Source organism: Jaculus jaculus, chromosome 4 (assembly GCF_020740685.1).
Source record: "Jaculus jaculus isolate mJacJac1 chromosome 4, mJacJac1.mat.Y.cur, whole genome shotgun sequence".
Classification (NCBI taxonomy): Eukaryota; Metazoa; Chordata; class Mammalia; order Rodentia; family Dipodidae; genus Jaculus; species Jaculus jaculus.
Window position 1 is genome coordinate 153,386,081 of NC_059105.1, and position 23,876 is coordinate 153,409,956.

At 42.8% G+C, this 23,876-nt stretch overlaps 1 protein-coding gene and 1 pseudogene across 1 annotated transcript in view; one reads left to right on the forward strand and one right to left on the reverse strand.

Moving 5' to 3' along the window:
• The window catches only part of Dcbld2 (discoidin, CUB and LCCL domain containing 2), an 85,512-nt gene that overhangs the window by 40,682 nt on the left and 20,954 nt on the right, over nucleotides 1-23,876 (reverse strand). The window lies entirely within an intron of this gene.
• Nucleotides 13,663-14,031, forward strand: LOC105944385 (annotated as a pseudogene).

The following is a 23,876-nucleotide window of genomic DNA, read 5'->3' on the forward strand; positions in this document are numbered from 1 at the left end:
GCACCCATTTTCTCTCTCTCTCCCTCTATCTGTCTTTCTCTCTGTGTCTGTTGCTCTCAAATAAATAAATAAATAATGAACAAAAAAAATTAAAAATATGTTCAAAGAAGTCAGAGAACCAATCAAAGGAGTCAAAGAGGAACTTAAAGAGGAAATCAAAGGAATCAAAGAAGATGCAGGATACCAATTTCATGAAATAAAGAAGGCAATACAAGACATAAATAAGGAAATAGAAATAATAAAGAAAAAACAGTCAGACTTACTAGCAATGAAGAACACAGTTAATGAAATAAAAAACTCTGTAGAAAATCTCACCAGTAGAATGGATGAAGGAGAGGACAGAATATCTAACCTAGAAGACCAGGTGGCAGATCTAATACAGGCCAACAAAGAGAAAGACAAACTTATAGAAAAGTATGAGTGGGAATTTCAAGATATTCGGGATACTATGAAAAGATCCAATATTAGAATTCAGGGCATAGTAGAAGGAGAAGAATTTCACTCAAAAGGCATAGTAGGTGTCTTCAACAAAATCATAGAAGAAAATTTCCCCAAAATTGGGAAAGAGGTACCAAGACAGATACAGGAAGCCTTTAGAACCCCAGCCAGACAAAACCTGGAAAGAACCTCTCCTCACCATATTATAATCAAACTTCCAAACACACACACCAAAGAAAAAATATTGAAAGCAGTTAGAGAGAAAAATCAAAGTACCTACAAAAGTAAGCGTATCAGGATTACAGCAGATTATTCAACACAAACTTTTAAAGCCAGAAAGGCTTGGGGGGTGATATATTCCAAGTTCTGAAAGATAACAACTGTCAACCAAGGTTACTTTATCCTGCAAAGTTATCCATTCTAATAGATGGAGAAATAAAGACATTCCATGACAAAAGCAGGTTAAAGGAGTATTTGAAGACAAAACCAGCTCTACAGAAAATACTTGATAGAATCCTCCATGCTGAACAAAAGGAAAAGCACACATATAAGGAACCTAGAAAAAAACAAGCAATACTCAAATACTAGTTAACAGAAGAGAACACATGTAGAACCAGAACCACAAAAAAAAAAAAAAAAGGCAAACATAAATACACACCTTTCAATAATATCTCTTAATATCAACGGCCTCAATGACCCAACGAAAACACATAGATTCGCAGACTGGGTTAAAAAGCAGGATCCTACAATTTGTTGTCTCCAAGAAACTCACCTTTCTACAAAGGATAGACATTACCTTAGGGTGAAAGGTTGGAAGACGGTGTTTCAAGCAAATGGGCCTAGAAAACAAGCAGGGGTTGCTATCCTAATATCAGACAGGGTAGACTTTAGTCCGACGTTAGTCAAGAAAGATAAGGAAGGTCACTTTATATTGATTAAGGGCACACTCCAACAGGAGGACATTACAATCCTAAACATATATGCACCTAACATGGGGGCTCCCAAATTCGTCAAACAAACACTATTAGAACTAAGGGCACAGATAACACCAAACACAGTGGTGGTGGGTGACTTTAACACCCCACTCTCATCAATTGACAGGTCATCCCGGGAAAGAATAAACAGAGAGGCATCTGGACTAAATGAGGTCATAGAAGGAATGGACTTAACAGATATATACAGGACATTTCATCCAAAGGCTGCAGAATATACATTCTTTTCAGCAGCACATGGAACATTCTCCAAAATAGACCATATATTAGGACACAAAGCAAATCTTAACAAATTCAGGAAAATTGAAATAATTCCTTGCATTCTATCTGACCACAATGGAATTAAACTACAAATCAGTAGCAAGAAAGGCTATAGAGCATACACAAAATCATGGAAACTAAACAATACAATACTAAATGATGAATGGGTCAATGAAGAAATCAAAAAGGAAATCAAAAACTTTATAGAGTCAAATGATAATGAGAACACAACATACCAAAATCTCTGGGACACAATGAAGGCAGTTCTAAGAGGTAAATTTATAGCCTTAAGTGCCTACATTAAGAAATTAGAGAGGTCGCAAGTAAACGACCTAATGCTTTGCCTTAAAGCCTTGGAAAAAGAAGAACAAGGCAAACCAAAAATCAGTAGGCAGGAAGAAATAATAAAGATTAGGGCAGAAATTAATGAAATAGAAACAAAAAGAACAATCCAAAGAATTAATGAAACAAAGAGTTGGTTCTTTTTTTTTTTTTTTTTTTTTTTTGAGGTAGGGTCTCACCCTAGCCCAGCCTGACCTGGGATTCACTATGGAGTCTCAGGGTGGCCTTGAACTCATGGCGATCCTCCTACCTCTGCCTCCCGAGTGCTGGGATTAAAGGCGTGCGCCACCACGCCCGGCAAAGAGTTGGTTCTTTGAAAGGATAAACAAGATTGATAAACCCTTAGCAAATCTGACCAAAAGAAAGAGAGAAGAGACACAAATTAATAAAATCAGGGATGAACAAGGTAACATCACAACAGATTCCAGAGAAATTCAAAAAATAATAGGGACATACTATAAAAGCATATACTCCACAAAGTATGAAAATCTGAAAGAAATGGATGATTTCCTTGATCTATATGACCTACATAAGTTAAATCAAAATGAGATTAATCACTTAAATAGAGCTATAACAAACATGGAGATCCAAACAGTTATCAATAATCTCCCAACTAAAAACAGCCCAGGCCCGGATGGATTCACTGCTGAATTTTACCAGACTTTTAAGGAAGAGCTAACACCATTGCTTCTTAAGCTTTTCCAGGAAATAGAAAAAGAAGGAATTCTACCAGACTCCTTCTATGAGGCCAGCATCACCCTGATACCAAAACCAGGCAAAGATAGAACAAAAAAAGAAAATTACAGACCAATCTCCCTCATGAACATAGATGCAAAAATTCTCAACAAAATATTGGCAAACAGAATACAAGAATATATCAAAAAGATCATTCACCCTGACCAAGTAGGCTTTATCCCAGAGATGCAGAGATGGTTCAACATACGCAAATCTATAAATGTAATACATTACATAAACGGGTTGAAGGACAAAAATCACATGATCATCTCATTAGACGCAGAGAAAACATTTGACAAAATCCAACATCCCTTCATGATAAAAGTCCTACAGAGACTGGGAATAGAAGGAACATATCTCAATATAATAAAAGCTATTTATGACAAGCCTACAGCCAACATATTACTAAATGGGGAAAAACTGGAAGCTTTTCCACTAAAATCAGTAACAAGACAAGGGTGTCCACTGTCCCCACTTTTATTTAATATAGTTCTGGAAGTCTTAGCCATAGCAATAAGGCAAGAGACACACATAAAAGGGATACAAATTGGAAAGGAAGAGATCAAGTTATCATTATTTGCAGATGACATGATTCTATACATAAAGAACCCTAAAGACTCTACTAGCAAACTGTTAGAGCTGATCAAAACCTACAGCAATGTAGCAGGATACAAAATAAATACACAGAAATCAGTAGCCTTCATATATGCTAACAACAAAAACACAGAGGATGAAATCAGAGAATCACTCCCATTCACAACTGCATCAAAAAAAATAAAGTACCTTGGAATAAACCTAACCAAGGAAGTAAAGAATCTCTACAATGAGAACTTTAAAACACTCAAGCGAGAAATTGCAAAAGACACTAGAAAGTGGAGAAACATCCCTTGTTCCTGGATTGGAAGAATCAATATCGTGAAAATGGCAATCTTACCTAAAGCAATCTACACATTTAATGCAATCCCTATCAAAATTCCAAAGGCTTTCTTCATGGAAATAGAAAAAGCAATCCAAAAATTCATTTGGAATCACAAAAAAACCTCAAATATCTAAAATAATACTGAGCAACAAAAATGAGGCTGGTGGTATCACCATACCTGATTTTAACCTATACTACAGAGCCATAGTAACAAAAACAGCATGGTACTAGCACAAAAACAGACATGTAGATCAGTGGAACAGAATAGAGGACCCAGATGTAAGCCCAAGTAGCTATAGCCACCTGATACTCAATAAAAATGCCAAAAATACTCATTGGAGAAGAGACAGCCTCTTCAGCAAATGGTGTTTTGAAAACTGGATATATATCTGCAGAAGGATGAAAATAGATTCTTCTCTCTCGCCATGCACAAGAATTAAGTCCAAATGGATTAAAGACCTTAACATCAGACCTGAAACTCTGAAACTGCTAGAGGAAAAAGTAGGGGAAACCCTTCAACATATTGGTCTGGGCAAAGACTTTCTGAATACAACCCCAATTGCTCAGGCAATAAAACCACAGATTAATCACTGGGACCTCATGAAATTACAAAGATTTTGCACTGCAAAGGACACAGTGAAAAAAGCAGAGAGGCAACCTACAGAATGGGAAAAAATCTTTGCCAGCTATATATCTGATAGAGGATTAATATCTAGGATATACAAAGAACTCAAAAAGTTAAATAATAAGGAATCAAACAAGCCAATCAAAAAATGGACTATGGAGCTAAATAGAGAGTTCTCAAAGGAAGAAATACGAATGGCATATAAGCATCTAAAAAAATGTTCTACGTCACTGGTCATCAGGGAAATGCAGATTAAAACTACATTGAGATTCCATCTCACTCCTGTCAGATTGGCCACCATCATGAAAACAAATGATCATAAATGTTGGCGGGAATGTGGAAAAAAAGGAACCCTTCTACACTGCTGGTGGGAATGCAATCTGGTCCAGCCATTGTGGAAAACAGTGTGGAAGTTCCTAAAACAGCTAAAGATTGATCTACCATATGACCCAGCTATAGCACTCCTAGGCATATATCCAAAGGACTCATCTCATTTCCTTAGAAGTACATGCTCAACCATGTTTATTGCTGCTCAATTTATAATGGCTGGGAAATGGAACCAGCCTAAATGTCCCTCAACAGATGAGTGGATAATGAAGATGTGGCACATTTATACAATGGAGTTCTACTCAGCGGTAAAGAAAAATGAAGTTATGAAATTTGCAAAAAAACGGATGGACCTGGAAAGTATTATACTAAGTGAGGTAACCCAGGCCCTGAAACCCAAGCGCCACATGTTCTCTCTCATATGTGGATCCTAGCTACAGATGATTGGGCTTCTGCGTGAGAAGGAAAATACTTAGTAGCAGAGGCCAGTAAGTTAAAAAGGAGACATAAAGGGTAGAGAAAGGAAGGGAGGAGGGTACTTAATAGGTTAGTATTGTATATATGTAATTACAATGATTGTAATGGGGAGGTAATATGATGGAGAATGGAATTTCAAATGGGAAAGTGTGGGGGTGGGAAGGGAGGGAATTACCATGGGCTATATTTTATAATCATGGAAAATGTTAATAAAATTAAAAAGAAAAAGAAAAATAAATGAAGGCCTGGGGAAATGAAATGGAAAAAGACTGCCAGCCCAGGTTCGATTCCCCAGTATCCATGTAAAGCCAGCCACACAGTTATTTTAAAAATAAAATAGGTGAATTCTGTGATAGGCAAATAATACTTCAAGAAAAGCCTGTAGGAGAAAAGCAAACCCGTACAGTTTTCGCTGTGAGGAGTGATCAGGTATCAGTAAGAATCTGTTTCATTCAAAGGAAAAAAAGAATTAACCACCGTGTTAAGATGCTGTTGAAGCTAAAAGAAATCTTTAGGGATTTCTTAAGGGATTCATTAGGGATTTAGACATGTTTAAGGATTTAAGTCCCTCACTCAACAATTAAAAAAAACCTAAAAATCATACACATAACCCTAGTGCCAAATGCTGATGCTAAAAGTGAAGTCAGTTCAGAGGCTGTTTTGGAGTGAATGCCATGCCCTCATCAAATACTTGTGTGGAACACTCTAGTCCTACTGCGATACTAATGGAAGATGGGTCTTTGGAAAGAAGAAAGGTCACTGGGGTGGAGTTCTCCTGATGAGATTTTATCCTTGTAAAAAGCAGTTCATTTGAGGACATGGGCAGAACACCCACATAAACCAGGAAGAGGACCTCACCACCCATGAGAGCTGTTAGCACTTTATCTCAGACTTCCAGCTTCCTGAAATCAGAAGTAAATGCCTGATGTTTAAGCCACCCAGTCTATGGCATTTTTGTAACTGCACAAACTGGGACAGTATTCTTTCTCCACCTTTTTCCATCCACACAGCACTCGCTCACGAGCCATGTAGCTGAGGCTGTTTGTCACGGGGCTTGGAGAAGCACACCACAGTGGTCCGGGTCCTCGTCCTTTCTACAGTAGCGACAGCCCTGCAATCCCTTCACTGAAGCAGTCAATGTGTCGGCCTGGCTTTAGAACAAACTTCCTGCATAGGTTACCATGCTGCCTTTCCCTCTGGCCTTAACTGCATTATAGTTAAGTCCATGACAACTTCATTTCAAGGAAACTATCTGCAGAGAGTGACCCTGTTCTAAACCATTTTATATTGTGCCCACATTTCTAAAAGAGTACACCTAAGTAGAATTGGGAAATTCAACCAGAATAGTAAAAATGAGTTATTCTCTAAAGCAAAAAAATAAATAAATAAATAAAGATTTTTTTCTACCAATTGAAAAATATATTATAAACAAATTTTGTGTCTTTTATCTAAAACCAACCAATTTTTTTTCTTTTTTTTAAATTTATTATTTATTTGAGAGAGACAGAGAGACAGAGTGAGTGAGTAGGGGTGTGCAAGGACCTCCTGCCACTGCAAATCTTTGTGCATCTGGCTTTATGTGGGCACTGGAGAATCAAACCCATGCCACCAGGCTTTGCAAGTAAGTACCTTTTAACCTCTGAGCTATCTCTCTAGTCCTTTTTTTTTTTTTTTTGTTTTGTTTTGTTTTGTTTTGGATTTCAAGATAGGGTTTCACTCTAGCTCAGGCTGACCTGAAATTCACTATCAAGTCTCAGGGTGGCCTTGAACTCATGGCGATCCTCCTACCTCTGCCTCCCGAGTGCTGAGATGAAATGCGTGTGCCATCATGCCCGGCTTCTCTTCATCTTTTTAAAGAAAATGAAAACTGAGGCCACAACGAGTTGTCAGTTAAAGTACCATTCAGAGATTCCACACATGAAGCTTTTCTTTCAAGAAAGAATTCTTCAAAGCATTATAATTTCTGTGATTAAACATTAACCTTTTGTCAGCAGGTAATTTTGTTAAGACATTTTAGGATGAGCAGGAAAACTAGTCTGCACCCATATATTCACATCACACACATGCAAAAGGAGAGAGAACTAAACAAGCGCTCACGGCCACTTGGCGGTGTGGCGCGTGCAGACACTTTGCAAAGCAAGCTGCTCCTCCTTCGGGACGACTCGGCCATTGTACTCACAGCCTCCGCCCCGGAGCACTCACACCGGAGCCTGTGCAGTCCTTCAGTGTCAATGGTGAATTGGTTCTGGGACCTCTCCTGCCTGTGACCCTAAAACCAAGTCTTTTTTGTTGTTGCTGTTCATTTTTTATTTATTTATTTGAGAGCGACAGACACAGAGAGAAAGACAGATAGAGGGAGAGAGAGAGAATGGGCACGCCAGGGCTTCCAGCCTCTGCAAACGAACTCCAGACGCGTGCGCCCCCTTGTGCATCTGGCTAACGTGGGCCCTGGGGAACCGAGCCTCCAACCGGGGTCCTTAGGCTTCACAGGCGAGCGCTTCACCGCTAAGCCATCTCTCCAGCCCCCCAAGTCTTTTATATAGTGTCACAGCACCAGCTCATTAACCAGTGCACACCTCCCCTATATTTTAAATCATTTTTAGTTATAATATTTAATCCTATCTAAGTACTTAATGTAATGTAAATAGCTGTTTGTATTGTTAAGGAATGACAAGAGAATCTATACACGTTCAGATCCTTTCTTTTTGTCTTTTTCTGAATATTTTCTAGTCTACAGCCACACCACTGAACACAATCGATCTTGTCTGAGTAATTTCCATTGGTGATTGATTGACTCCAGAGATAGGACCTCGAAATACAAGGCCCAACTATACAACTGTGCATAGCAGTATTATTTGTAATAGCAGTTGTGGCTGAATGTGGACTGCCAGCCCCAGGCTCATGTTTGAACACTTGGTCCTCAGTTAGTGACTGTTTGGGAGTCTGTGGACACAGAAAGACCCAGGCCACCATGGTGGACCTGGGAGGAAGTGCTGCTTTTGATTCTATTCTGCAGGTGTACCCTCCCTGATCTGCCAAGATGTGAGATGTCTCCAGCATATATTCCTATGACCATGAACTCCACCAGCCTTTCAGCTACGATGGAAGGACCACATGAGCCAAAACAAATCCTTCATTTCTTAAGTTGTTTCTGTTGCATATTTTGTCACAGTGATGAGAAAAGTAAGATAGTAGCCAAAAGTGCAATGCAGACAGTATCTTGGTATCCCAAGCCTAAATACCTCGAGGTATACAGAGAAGGAAGGGTGCTAATATACTGAAGAACAACACTGCCTTCTGGAAGCAGAGAGAGCTGTGAGAACTGAGTTAACGTTCCCAGAAACTTCTGGGAGGTCAAATGTCCGCAATGGAAATGATCCAAGATTTAAGTGGGTCATCAGTTGGAGGCCGGGAGGATGGAAGGGGTCTGGGAATAGAGGGCACAGTCGATGTGTGGAAGCCTGAGAGGAGAAAGCAGTGAAGGATCTCCCAAAAGCAAAGGAGGAGCTAGAGGTAAGGAGCTCAAGGAAGATGAAGAAGGAATCAGAACCAATCCCCAAGTGACCACAGTTTATGCAACCGTTTCCTCAGCTATGTGGATTCGACTTTCCAACTGTATTGTTCTTTAGACAGAGATACAACAGATCCATTCTATTCCCAGGTACAGGTTTCTTTCTACATTTCAAGGAAGCCTTAAAACAATTGTTCTGTTTAAATAAATGCTTTAACAAATCTAGCAACTTCACAAGATTTGGAAGACTGCAAGGAGAAAGAAGCAATCATCCTTATACAAAATCATAGCACACAGAAATAATCGCCAATGATACTTTGGAGGGGGCTTCTCCACGCCTCACTGCTCTCGGTCAGCCAACGGTATATACGTCAAAGTGTTATCACTGTTAAACTAACATTAAACACATAAAATATGTGTGTGTATGTATGGACACAGTAGTGTTCATCCACTCATGTACACTCTCTCCCATTTAATATAAACTAGTAATCTACTCTCCAATTTTCATGTTAATATTTAAAGAGGCTATACTATCTTATTCCCTCTCCCCTAGCAGTATCAGCTATCAAAACTGAACACTGGCAACTTATTTCCTTGATTAACTCATGAAGTCAAACTTTTCCAACACTTGCTCCTTGAAAAATTTTCTTCTAGGCCTGGAGAGATGGCTTAGTGGGTAAGGCACTTGCCTGCAAAGCCGAAAGACCCAGGCTCAATTCCCCAAGACCCGCGTAAGCCAGATGCACAAGGTGGCATTGGTATAGAGTTGGTATTTAGCAGCTAGAGGCTCTCTCCCTGCCTCTTCTGTCTCAAAAAAATAAAAATATAAAAAGTTTCCTCTAGCACGTTTCCTTTTTAAGCTTCTAGGTTTTAGTCATGTAGGCCCTTAAAAGCAAGATATTTTCTTTAGCTGGTAGCATATCAATTAACTTAGGAGAGGCAGCATCTATGTAGCCAAGTGCCATCAGGGCCACTGGAGATCCAGCACAGTCCCCGGAAAAGTGTTACCAGGAAACAGGGATCTTAAGTTGAAGATTCCAAGGAAGTAAATTCTACCAAAAACCAGTGGCCCTAAAAATAGAACCTCAGGCCCCAGCCCAGGCAGGACCCGGCATCAGTGTAACTGACACCGAGTAGAGAGCTGAGCCACGGATGCCCACTCAGTTTTGGCCATCTAACGGGTACAGGTGCTAATGTATCTGTTAAGAACCACTAGCTTACTGATGCAGATGGACAAACACTTCAGTGTACAACGGCATATCCCCTGTCCTGCGCTCAGATGACTAGATGTGTGATGTGATCAAAGCGCACCCAGCAGCTCGGTCATGAATCAAACTGCTGAGGTACTTTAAGTTGGGCCCTTAACCTGTACAGATTGGGCTGTAAGGTCTTTCAAAAAAATGTTGAATTCGGCCTGGAGAGATGCTTAGCACTTAAGCACTTGCCTGTGAAGCCTGAGGACCCTGGTTCGAGGCTCGATTCCCCAGGACCCATGTTAGCCAGATGCACAAGGGGACGCATGCGTCTGGAGTTTGTCTGCAGTGGCTGGAGGCCCTAGCGTGCCCATTCTCTGTCTCTCTCTCTCTCCCTCTCTCTGTCGCTCTCAAATAAATAAATAAAAATCAACAAAAAAATATTTTTAATGTCGAAATTGGCCTGGAGGGATGGCTTGGTGGTTAAGGGACTTGCCTGTGAAACCTAAGGACCCAGGTTCAAATCCCCAGTAACTACGTAAGCCAGATGCACAAGGATGCTGTGATGGTTAAGTCTGTGTCAACTTGATCTGTTTAAGAATCCACAGACATTCCTCATAAGAGGTGAGTCCTTCCCCAGAATGGGGGTCCCCTCTGGGGAGCGGGGAGTTTATCTGACTCTGGGAAAGAAGGAATCCCCTCCTCCCACCTGGCTGCCAGGGCTGCTCACGTCTTTGCGCTCCGCGGTGGGCTGAAGAGCAGTGTCTTCCCCGGAAGCCTCCCGGCCTTCAGAGCCCGACTAGGACTGCTCAGGCATCCGGCCTCGTGGACGGAGCAGCTACCAGGTTCCTTGACTCTCAGGCCCGCAACCTGCTATTGTTGGACTGTCCTGAGCTAATCCAATAAACGCCCTTTAGCACAATTCATTCTCCGTAAGCTAACCCAATAAATTCCCTTTTAACACAATTCATTCTACCAGTTCTGTTCCTCTAGAGAACCCTGACTAACAGAGGTGCCTGTGTGTCTGGGGTTTGTTTGCAGTGGTTCGATGTCCTGGTGTTCCTATTCTCTCTACTTCTTTCTCTCAATGTCTCTGCTCTTTCTCTCTCAAATAAATAGATAAAAACATTTTTTTTTAATGTGGAAATCAGTCACCAGCATTTTGAAAATCTGGCAACTTCACATCATTTCCGAACTTCTGTCTTCTCTTGATAGACTCACCAGAAAGAAAAGAAGAAAACTGTTACAGTTTGGATGGCAAAGGCCCTCAAAGGCAAGTGTTGGACACCGGGTTCACGAGGCGGCTCTTGCGGGGGCCACTCAGCTGCTTCTTGGCCATGAAAGGAGTGGTTCCACCACATGGTCCACCATCATATTCCACCTCTCCACAGTCCCAAAGCTATGTACTAAAATGCACTAAAACAAACCTTTTCTAAGTTTATTGTTAGAATGTTAAAAAAAAAAAGAAGAAGAAGAAAAAAAAAGAACTATCTCACCTAGCACCCTAGACCTAACTGGCTATCTCCTTTGACAGAGGACGTCACGGTCCCTGTCTGTCGCCTACCACGAAGTGTCAAACCCTGACGCGCGGCCGTAATTATGGTGGAAATGCTGTTTCTTGTGCCATCCATTCCACTCGTTTACGCCAGCTGCGGGCCCTGCCTCCAGGAAGGATGTGCAGTATTCCCAGCCGTACAGCTTTCAGACTTCACCTGCCACACTGCCAGGACATGAGCGCCAGTAACAACCGCCGACAGGCATTAAGCAGGAAAAAACCCACCTTCCAAAACTAAGAGCGCTCTGACCACCGGGGAGCTTCCAGCTGTGGGTGGGCCTGGGCTCCCCCAGCCCGTTCTCTCCACTCGTTCTCTCCTCATGGGTTCTTTATCCTTCCCAGCTCCCCACATGGCAGGAACTCCTTTGGACGTCTTTCTTTTCTTTCCATGGGTTTTCCAGGCCCTCCTCTTGGGCTCTCTAGCCAGGTGGGTGGGCTTCCTTTACTTGTCACAAACAAGTGACTACATAATAGTTCTTTATGGCTTCAGGTACAATCAATAGGACCTGTTCATCAACTCCATGTCTTCCCAGGGGACACTCAGGCCTCTCCCACATGTTAGTCTTCAAAGAGACAAAGAAAAATATAACTAAAATCTTCAGAAAAAGGTATCTTTTTGTCATGTTTAAGGCTGGGCCAGCCATGTCATGTCATGTGTTCTATGTATCATGTAGTCTGTCTTTACTTTATGTGTGACTACATGTTTATGTGCCAGGGTTTGATCCTGCGTCTAACAATGCCCTCTGAACATTCATTATGACTAAATCATTAAGCCCAGCTGGGAGGCCCCAGCCCTGACTCTCCAGGGTTTTCTATCTCCTCCACATCCTCACATGTCAGAAGCTCCTTGAACTTTCTCTTTTCTTTCCATGCTTTTTCCAGGCCATCCATGTGTGAGCTCTAGCCACGTGGGTGCCTTTCCTTGGCTCTGTACTTCCCTCAATAAATATAATAATTTAATAACTATCCTTCTCAGTCTTCTTTTTTCTTCAATTCTTTGACTAAAATTAGAAGTAAACCTAGGGTTTGGGGTGCAAGGACTTTCCTGGGTCCCTAGCACCCCATTATACTAGAAAAGCAGCACTGTGTTCTGATACTAACATTCTGAATTTTTACAGGAATTTGAGTAACACTGAGCCCTTGATATCCAGATACTAATCCAGGCAGTTTGCAGGGACTCAACAAGACACACTGGCCTCCAAAAGCTTATTGTAGTGAGCAGATCAGAGTAAATGCACTTGAAGCCTTTCGAATACAGGAAAAGCCACTCTAATTCTCAGGAAACAGTATATGTTTTCACTGTATAAGAACCATCTCTCTAGTTTCCTTAAAACTTCATGCTTCAGCCAACTCTTCTCTGATTGGACCCAAGGCCCGCACAGTGGGAGAGAAGCCATATCTGTTACTGGAAACCAAGTCAGGATCCCATGGAAAGAGTAGGCTGGGTCAGCTTGGGCTACAGCAAGACCCTACCTCGAAAAACCAAAAAAAAAAAAAAAAAAAAAAAGAGTAGGCTGACACAGCAAAAAAATCTCCTCAACAACTCTGTATATCCCCTGGAACCTAAAAGCTTGGTTGGAGAATCTGTTTTATTTTATAGATGACAGAGAAAATGGAGGAGAACCAACATCCATCAATAAAATGAGAAGACAGCCGACTGCCCACCATGAGACTTTGCACCTCTACCACAACTGCCAGGGCCCAGGAAAAACCGCCGAGGAAGTGACGTCATGAATACTGCTCTTACTAGCCTGACAACCAGCCTCAGGGTGATGATGAAAGAGACTGAGAATAATCAAAACCTATACAAGCAGAAATCCAGAGGCTGCAAAGAACTCAACGCTAAAACAGACTGCCAACATATATTTGTAATAGACATTTCTAGACAGAACTCTAGAATACATACAGAACTCCCACAAATGAGTAGGCAGATAACACCCTAAGCCACAGTCAGGCACCTTGGCACAGGCCTTTGGCCCCAGCTACTTGGGAAACAGAAGTAGAAGTAGAAGTGACCCTATGAGTTAAAAGCCAGTCTAGGCAACATTGTGAGATAGCTTTACAAAAGCAAAAGTATATAGATACATGATAGATTGATAGATAGATAGACAGACAGACAGACAGACAGACAGACGGATGCGAAGATGGGGTGAGGTGGTGCTGGGCTGGGGCTCCAGTTCCTGGGACAGAAGAGGTGGTGCGGCAATAGGAGCCGAGGCTCCAGAGGCTGCTTAGGAACAGGGAACCCCTGGGTGGGGGGGTGGGTGCCCATGCCCTGCGTTCTCAGATGGGGAGGTGGTGGGAGGGGCGGAGGGAAGACTGTGTTGTGGGCCTGACCAATAACATCGCCCTTGAAGATCTGGAAGAGCTAGAGCTGGCCTGCGAGGAGGACATCTGCAGTGAGATGAGTGGAGAGGAGTGCCTGGTTTAGCTTCCTGGAGAGCCACAAAAAGCTGGACAAGGACAACCTCTCCCGGCATCCTGACCTGCAGTCACGATGGCTGGTGGTTGACTACAGAACTCGAGTGCTGAAGATCTGAGGAGGATGAACTGGACACCAAGCTAACCCGCATCCCCAGTGCCAAGAAGTGCAGACATTACCCCGCAGCCCTCTGAGGAAGAGATCACCAAATTGGCTCCCCTACCAAAGGCCTGAGCAAGGGGGAGGGAGAGGGAGAAGGTTGCACCTTCATCAGACCACTCCCCTCCCCATCCTCCATGGAAAGGGACAAGGGCCATAGTCATGCACTGACCTGGTCCTAACCCTTTACTGTGTGCGTGCGTGCACGCGTGCTCCGGCTGTTGGTCTCTATGTCTAGCCCATCTAGGTCCTCCTCCTCATGAGGGGTGGGAGTCACGGGATGAAGGCGGTCTGGCTTCCCCACTCTAGGGGAAGGCGGGGCGTTTCTACACAGACAGAAACTGGCATATTCCTCCTCTCTCCTCCCATATATTTAAAGTGCGGAAGCAGAATCTTACGGTGAGGAGCTAAGGTGAAGATGACGTATGGGAGAGACGGTTAGATTTAAGGAAAAGCAGTGGGCAAGGTAAAGAGGCCACCTGGAATGGGCAGAGAAAAGCCAGGGCTCAGTGTTTATACCCTGAGGCTATAGTAGCTCCGATCTTCTTTCTTGCCCTTCTTCATACTGGAAGGTCAGAGGGGGTCAGTGGTCCCTTCTACTGGGCCTTGGATGGGTATGCATCAGGGATCTAATGAGAAGACCAGATCCTTTCCTGGTCCAAAAAGATCAAACCCATAGAGAAGCCAGCATTCAGAGCCCCCCACCTCTGCTTTGCAGACTGTGCTGGGAACATGCACCACTGAGCCTGAGATGGGGCTACAGGCAGACATGGGTCCTTTTCCATTCTTTTATTCCTGTCTGCAGACTGCTGCATATACTAACCCCGAACCAAGGAGGTTGGGAAATGAGAGCCTTAGGTTTTTCACTGCAACTTGACCATACCTATAGGGTCCCAATGTGGATATTGCAGACAACCTTCCCTATCTCGGGTTTAGCACACTCCAGGCCAGAAAGAAGTCAGTTACTTTCCTTTGCATTAACTCCCACCCCAATTCAATCCAGAAGGGGACTTGGTCATCTTTCTCGCTTGGGCTGTGGATGCCTCCTAGCCTGATCACTGTAGTACAGAGTGACCCTAGCCTCCTCCTGCCCCAAGACTGACCTACCCTTCCCCACCTTGACTGTGCTGTGTGTACATATATTTTATATGTGTATATATATATGAAACCGGCAAAAAGATATTCAACTGGTTAATAAACACAAAAAGAACTTCTATGAATCACTGGGGAAAAGTAAGGCACATTACAATGTAATCGGTGACCACCCAGAACAGGCAGAACCGATGGCATAAGAGAATGGGCATGGGCACGGGCACGGGCACTGGCACACACACTGTGGGAGGAAACACCTGTGCAAACACGAAAGCACCTGGCACTGCTTATCAAGTGGAACACGTGCAACACACGACTCCAGGTTCTTCCTCTAGAGACAGGTGTGTATGATTACGTTCACTACAGGACCAGCAGAGAGGGCCAGAAAGATGGCTTAGCAGTTTAAGGCACTAATGACCCGGATTCAATTCCCCAGTACCCACATAAAGCCAGACGCACAAGGTGGTACGCACATCTGCAGTTCATCTGCAGGCACACCCATATTCTCTCTCTCTCTGATTGCAAATAAATATATTATTTCAGGTAGAATGTTCATAGCAGATGGCTATAAATAAACACAGCCAAAACCTAGTAGCCAAAACCTAGTCTTAATCATTTCCCTAGTATGGAAAACTTACATTACTTTCAATTTTTCTATATAATGAATCAGGTTGTAATCAATATGTTCCTAACACTTCTGCCTTTTAAAGTTCCTTACAAGTAATTCTTTAAGACTCTTATCCAAGTGAGCTATATCCATGAATACATTCTCAATATTAAAAAGTACCAATTTCACTAAACCCATACCAACATAACACTTATTTTTATTTTTATTATTTATTTGAAAGAGAGAGAGAAAGAGGCAGGAGGAGAAAGAATGGGTGAGCCAGGGCCTTCAGCTGCTACAAATGAACTCCAGACATGTGTGTCCCCTTGTGGACATGTGCAACACTGCACGCTTGTGTCACTGTGCATCTGGCTTACATGGGATCTGGAGATTTGAACATGAGTTCTTAGGCTTCACAGACAAGCACTTTAACCGCTAAGTCATCTCTCCAGCCCCCAAGTTAACATTTTGAAACTCTTAAATTTTTTACTAATTCAAAAGAGAGTGGAGATCTAGTTTAAAATGTTACATTTCTTTGATTATGAGCTTAATTGTCCCTGGACTCTTCTCTTTCTTAGAGCAGCCTGAGGAACCGCAGCATCTCAGTGGGTCAGAACATTCGTGATGTGAAAGTAACCTTCCCTGTCAAACTGTGCTGAGCAGACAGCCATGTGCTGGTGTGACGCTTCCACTTTCACAAGGGCTTTACGACTGCTGGCGTGGCAGCTCAGGCCTGGAACACCAGCACGTAGAAGGCAGTCAGGAGGACCACTGCAAGTCTGAGGCCAGCCTGAACTCCACAGCGAGACCTTCATCTAGAGACCACAAAAGAGGGCTGGAGAGAGGGCTTAGCGGTTAAGGCGCTGGCCTGTGAAGGACCAAAGTTTGATCGCCCAGCACCCATGTAAGCCAGATGCACAAGGTGGTGCAAGCATCTGGAGTTCATTTGCAGTAGCTACAGGCCCTGGTGTGCCCATTCTCCATCTGCCTTTCTCTCTTTCTCTCAAATAAATGAATTTTTTTTTTTAAAAAAAAAAAAGGAGACCAAAAAATAGTTACTGCCAGGAGAGCCAGCAAAGTTTAGAAAGAGGACAGCTTCATTTCTGTTTGCATTTCTTAGCACAATCTCTTGGGAAGGTGGTGACTGGAGGTCCTGGCATTCCTGAAGTTGACAGTAAGTCACAGAGTGTGCTAGCGTAGAGAGCTGAGTGTCACAAGGTGAAGGCTTCAGCAAAACCAGACTTGTTGCCACACATCATTGAGATACACACAGCACACTACGAAATGTCTTTTAAAGTGTGTCGGGGGAGGGGGAGGCTTTTGGGGGAGATAACAAAGCCCTTGAATCATTTCCTAAAAAGGTTCACAAAGCAAGGATTCTTGAATGGGGTCAGTAATCAGAGTGCAGTGAGCTTCAATTCCAGTGAGTTAAATGCTGATGGACAACGGGATAATTTTCAGTTCCTTAATGACCCACCTGAAAACATTTTGAAGTGACATCATTCCTTCTTTTTTAAAAATATCTTTGAGAGAGACAGAGATAAAGAGGCAGATAGAAAGAATGTGAATATGGGCATCTCAGGGCTTCCCACCACTGCAAACAAACTCCAGACACATGTACTTCTTTGTGCATCTGGCTTTACATAGGTACTGGGGAATCTAACCCCAGATGGTCAGGTTTTGTAAGCAGTACCTTTGACCACTAAGCCGTCTCGCCCCAAATTCCTTCCTTATTCTGGGCCACAAACTAGCTTCATTATTCCAGGCCACAAAGATTACAAGGTCTTTTGAATTGTATGTAACCCTGTCCTTTGCAATTCAACAATATCTATGAGGCTTGGGAAATGGATTCAAATTCTAGACTCTGACAGAGTTCTCATCAAGTGTTCTCATTAAATAAATAAATAAATAAATAAATAAATAAAAATAATGCAATCTCAAGATGAACAAATGAACAAAAGATGAGATATTTTGTTTCCTTCATGTTTTCAAATGGCCTTGTCTCACAGGAAACTCTGCAATGTTACATCCATCCCAATGTATCTATGATCCATAAATTTATATATAACTTCTTCAATTCTGACCTGTGGGAAACTACTGAAAATGTAAAATTTTAACGATGACCATATTATAATTGTTATTATTTCTTTAAAATAAATAAAATAATACTGTGACATAAGACAAGTATTTTCACAAAGATAATTTTAAAAGAAATGGGAAGACACTCAAAGAACAAAAGCTATTTGTTTTTCACTAGGTTCATTCATTCAGAAAGCATAACAATATATTTCATAAGGCCTAAGACTCACTCACATGGTACAGATTAATGAAACATCCATTAAAGAGGATTAAAAAATAGGGGGCTGGAGAAATGGCTTAGTCATTAAGTGCTTAACTGCGAAGCCTAAGAACCCTGGTTCCAGGCTTGATTCCCCGGGACCCACGTAAGCCACATGCACAAGATGGTGCATGCATCTGGAGCTTGATTGCAGTGGCTGGAGGCCCTGACACACCCATTGTCTCTTTCTTTCTCTCTCTCCCCCCTCTCTCTCTTTCTCTTTCTGTCTCTCTTTCTCTTTCTCTCTGTGTGTGTGTGTGTGTGTGTCGCTCTCAAATAAATAAATAAATAAAAATAAACCAAAAAAAAAATAATTAAGATGTCCTGTACAATCATGAAACACTTGGGAAAAGAAAAAGAAAAGCCATTCCTCAGTGAGAGTACTGACTCAAGACCAGGCAGAAGCACGCCAGCAGAAATCAATGAAAAGTAAGACAGAGACTTTGGAAACCACAAGATAATGTGAGATGAATAGTAAGGAGGAGGAAATTTAGGATCCTGGAAGACCATCCAGTTCTAAAGGAAGAAAGAATATAATAACTCCTTTTCAGCCATAATCTCTTTACAAAAAAAAAAAAAAAAATACTATCGACAGAAAAGGCTGTTACGAGATACAAAGCCTGTAAACCAATACAAACTGCCAGCCTGTTCAGAGAGACACAGAGGTATCATTCAAGCTGCTTACACATACACAGTATGAAAATCAAAAATGAGACCATCAAACTTCAGTTTATAAAGCAGTCTTCCAATGGCAAAGCAGAAGAAAAGTGTTAACACATCAAGCCCAACAAAATGCCTTTAATGAAATAAGCATTTGGCATAGATAGAACACCTATAAACAGAAATTCAGAACTTAAGAAAATAAAGAGACAAAAAGCACTGAAAAATAAGAACTGGGTGATCTCAGGAAAGAAATATAAGAAAAAGATAAAATTAAATCCAAAACGAGGAATGAAGGCCACTTGCTGAGGTAGAAAAGAACACTCCCACGAGGGCAGCTAGGGAATGCGGAAGAAGAAAGCAATGGCAAGGAAACTTCAGAAAGGCTAATGGGGGGTGTGGGGGGGCTTACAGCAGCTCCGCAGGTCAAGTGGCACCTGAGAGCCAGCTCAGGGAGTCCACTAAAGACAAGCAAAGCAGTAACTAGATACTAAAAACGCCTTCCAAGCCTGGTGTGAAGCAAGACGCCTTTAATCCCAGCACTCAGGAGGCAGAGTCTGTGGGAGGACAGTCCTGAGTTCAAGGCTAGCCTGAGACTACATAGTGAATTCCAGGTCAGCCTGAGCTAGGATGAGACCTCACCTCAAAAAAAGAAAGAAAGAAAGAAAGAAAGAAAGAAGGAAGGAAGGAAGGAAGGAAGGAAGGAAGGAAGGAAGGAAGGAAGGAAGGAAGGAAGGAGGGAAGGAAAGAAAGAGAAAGAAAGAAAGAAACCATAAAAGACAATGAGGGCTGGAGAGACGGCTTAGTGGTTAAGGCACTTGTGAAGCCTAAGGACCCAGGTTCAATTCCTCAGTATCCACAGAAGCCAGCTGCACAAGGTGGCACATGCATCTGAAGTTCATTTGCAGTGGCTAAAGGCCCTGGTGCACCCATTCTCTTACGCTGTCTCTAGAATGGCTTCCCTCTCTCTCAAATAAATAAATATTTAAAATAAAAATTAATAAGCAAGCATTGTTTTTATATCACAGGTCAAGCCTGCACCACACGTTTAAAGGGCTTCTACAGCCCCTGCCTTACAGTCATCCTCTTAGGTGATCTTTCCCAAGGCTAACCTGGACAGTCTGCTGTGCTTTGTACCAGTCAGGGCACTTTAAGAGTGGGTTTTTTTGTTTGTTTTTGTTTTTTGAGGTAGGGTCTCACTCTAGTCCAGGCTAACCTGCAATTCATCATGTAGTTTCAGAGTGACCTCAAACTCACAGTGATCTTTCTATCTCAGCCTCCAAGTGATAGGATTAAAGGCGTGTGCCACCATGCCCAGCTTGTCATTTTTTTTTTTTAATTAAGAATATGATTTGAGTGCTGCTTCCATGCTGAACGTGATAATTAGCACCAGGGTGTAGGAGACAGACGCTGAGAATACTCAACACCTACCAACTGGAGTGGAGTAGAAAGATTGTAAGAGGCACAGTTGAGACAGCATGCCCAGAGGCATTCCCTCCCCCAGGAAAAAAACTGACTGCTGCTCCCACGACGCGTAACCCACAACCCTGTAGGGAATACCTGCAGTCACACTGAGGAGGGTCCCCAGCAGAACGGGGCAGGGACGAGGGAAACGAGGATACCAACACATGATGCATCCATATGAAATATGTTATTAGTAATCAAAATGAAAAACATAAAAAAGAATATGCTTTGTATGCACACATCATGTATGGGCACTATCATTCCCTCCTCCCTGCCCCCAATCCTGTGAGGCTGAAGGAGCCAAATGCTGAGGGTACTCGATCCATACCCAAGGAGAAATGCAGGAGCTCCTGAGAGCCTAACACTAAAGTAGACTTAAAACTCACCCACCAGGGCTCGGGGAATTTCTGTCATTTTTAACTTAATCAACTTGGAGGAAAGGGGGAGAGCTAGCCCAGGTCATCCTTTCGAAAACCTGTGTGTTCATGTGTGTGGACAGGGGCATCAGCAGCACGGCTCATGTTTGGAGGCTAGAGGTCCACTCTTGGGGTGCTTCTCTTTTCCGTCCAAGTTCTTCAGAGACGGGGTCTCTTTGTTTTGCCACTGCTGTTGGTGAGCTTGCAGATTCTCCTGGCTCTCCTTCCCACTGTCACAGGCATGCTGGGATTCCATCAGGCACCGCTTTCTGTGGAGCTCTGCGTAGCTGCTGAAGAGATGGAACTCAGGTCTGAAGGCTCCTTTAACCTCGGGGCCCCCCGCCCAGCCCCCACCGAGGTAATTGTGCTGAGTCAGCAGGCATGAGGTGAAGACAGCAAACAAGGGCGCTCCCCTAAGTAGCAGTCCCCTTCCGTGCAGAGCAGAGCTGGCAATTAGGAATTCTGTGGTTACAGCTCAACAGGAAAACACACTGCACGCAGAGGGAGCGAGGCATCTCACGACCCGACGACGGTCACAGGGAAAGGATAACAGATGCAGAGAGACGCGTGCATATCCGCACATGTGCTTAGTGAACCTATCTGCTCAAAGAACACGGCCGCCCACTGGTCCAGGCCTGGTAAATAGACACTGACTTCTGACACTATTTTACCTTAAAAGAACTTAAGATTCCTTGAGGAAATGTTTGGTTGCAAGGTTGGGGCAGAGAATAAAAGAGAGAAATCTAGACTATATTGGATCACACAGTAGTGAATAATGCAAAAGTAATAGTCAAGACTTAAATTTTTCTCTTTCTTTTCCTTTTTTTTTTTTTTTTTAAGTTTTCCGAGGTAGGGTCACACTCTAGCTCAGGCTGACGTGTGGAATTCGATATGTAGCCTCAGAGTGGCCTCAAACTCTTGGCGATCCTCCTACCTCTGCCTCCTGAGTGCTGTTGGATTAAAGGCGTGCGCCACCATGCCCAGCTAATACTTCTTAGGAATTTTGAAAATAAAATTCACACGTATGTATATAAAACTCAAGACCTAATGTTTATACTAAAATGGGAGCTACTGTTATAGGGAAATGGAACTTATTCGGGCCTACCTTTTGCTGCAAGGGTAGTGAGGTGATTACAAAAGGCAAAGGACCCAGTCCTGTGTCGTGGAGTCAGGAGGCCCGTTTGGGTATGAGCCTCTGGTCTGCAGACCTCTGCAGAGCTGCCTTGACCAGCGTGTTAGATGACAGTTCTCGAACACCTTTACTTCTATGTCAGCAAACACATTCCTATTACACCAACCACAGTCTGCACCAAAATGGAGGACCAGGAGCATGCGTCAGTGGGTGATGGGTGAGGGGAGCGCAAACTAAAGACCAATGGGAACCATCACAGTTGAGTCCTTTGACCTTCTGCAGCTTTGTACCCACCCATACATGTAAAAAAAAAAAATACAGAAAAAGAAGAATGAAAAGATAAGACATTTAAGACTCATTAAGACACTAGGGACTCATTAAACATTTCCTCACCTGTAGAGGTGCAGGAGATGACTGAAACCTGACCAGGCCCACTGACGTGAAGGAAGGACTCTCAACAAAGAACACCTGGCATTCTGACTAGACTCAGTGAGCAATTTAAAACTTGTGTCCCGCTGACAGAAAGCTGGAAAAAGCCATGCTGCATGCAGTTCAATGGGAGAGAGAGAAATCACCAGTGAAGATAACCAACAGTGGACACTGCAAGCCTTATATTTGGCCAGCCAGGCCAAATGAGCCAACAGGTACAATAGTGGCACGTCTGTTATGGGGGAACCCAGCCGCTCTCTAATTTGCCTGGAGGCCCACTCCATGAGAGGACATAAATCCTACAACAGGCGTAGTCATGAGCCCAAGGGGTGTAATGTCTGCTGCTGTCTGGCTAAATGTATACACTATGCTCATCAAACTGCCCAGTAAACTCTTCTCTTAATGTTCATACCCATATATTACTGATGCTTTCACTTTTGTTTAGAGAATCTTCTCTTTTCAGATGGCAGTGACCTTGGGATGACTCAGAAGGCACCATGATGCTCAGAAGTGACAGAGGAGTGCTCGGTATCTCTATCACCCCTTCCATGGCTCAGGGTCCATGGTGGAAGAGGTGGCAGAAAGAATTTAAGAGCTAAAGGAAGGGTAGGACTCCTTACAATGTGCTCTTCCAGGCACAAAATAGCCTGGACATCCATGACCTCACAGTGTCTGACATTGCCTACACAAGGCCATCATAATAGGAGGAAAAGACATCAAAATAAAAGAGACACTAAGAGGGGAAGGGGATATGATGGAGAGTGGAGTTTCAAAGGAGAAAGAGTGTGGGGGGGAGGGAATTACCATGGGATATTGTTTACAATTATGGAAGTTGTGAATAAAAAATTAATTAATTAATTAAAAAAAGAAAACTTGAACCCCAGCTTCCCATGCCACTTTCTCCCCGGCAACAGTGCCAGTGCACACTCTGCAGACTATTTCCATGGGGGCCCATGGTGCGGGTTCATAAACAGGCCCTTTGTTTCACTTGCCCATTCCGCTTCCACTCTTTCTACCTGAAATTCTCAAAACAAATCCTAAACATTTCAAATGAACTTCAGACAGTCTCTAACACAGTCATTTTTAAAAAATAATTACAATATTTTCACATGTAAAGCTCATTTCTTTATCATCACTGAATAGCCACTGCCTTTTAAAAGTTGTGTTAAGTCTTAGAAATGTCTTCTTTTAGTAAGCCTGAAACAAGATACTGCCAAGATGCAAATATTAGCTTTAGAAGATATGCCTCAATTTTGAACAGTTCCCTTGCTCCACTCCTTTCTTTTTTCTTTAAAATGTTATGACTGGGGTGGGGGAGATGGCTCAGCAGTTAAAGGCGCTTGCTTGCAGAGCATGATGGCCCGAGTTTGGCTCTCTAGTGCCCATGTAAAACCAGGTGCACAACGTGGTGCACGTGTCTCAAGTGCTTTTGCAGTGCTAAGAAGCTACTCTCTCTCTCTAAAATAAATATTTTTCCCCCAGGCAAATGGTTTTTTAATTTTTTTTTTCACAATTTTTATGGACATTTTCCATGACTATAAAAAATATCCCATGGTAATATCCCCCCCCCCCGCACTTTCCCCTTTGAAATTCCATTCTCCATCATATTACCTCCCCATCTCAATCATTATAGTTACATATATACAATACTAACCTATTAAGTACCCTCCTCCCTTCCTTTCTCTTCCCTTTATATCTCCTTTTTAACTTACTGGCCTCTGCTACTAAGTATTTTCCTTCATGCAAAAGCCCAATCATCTGTAGCTAGGATCCACATATGAG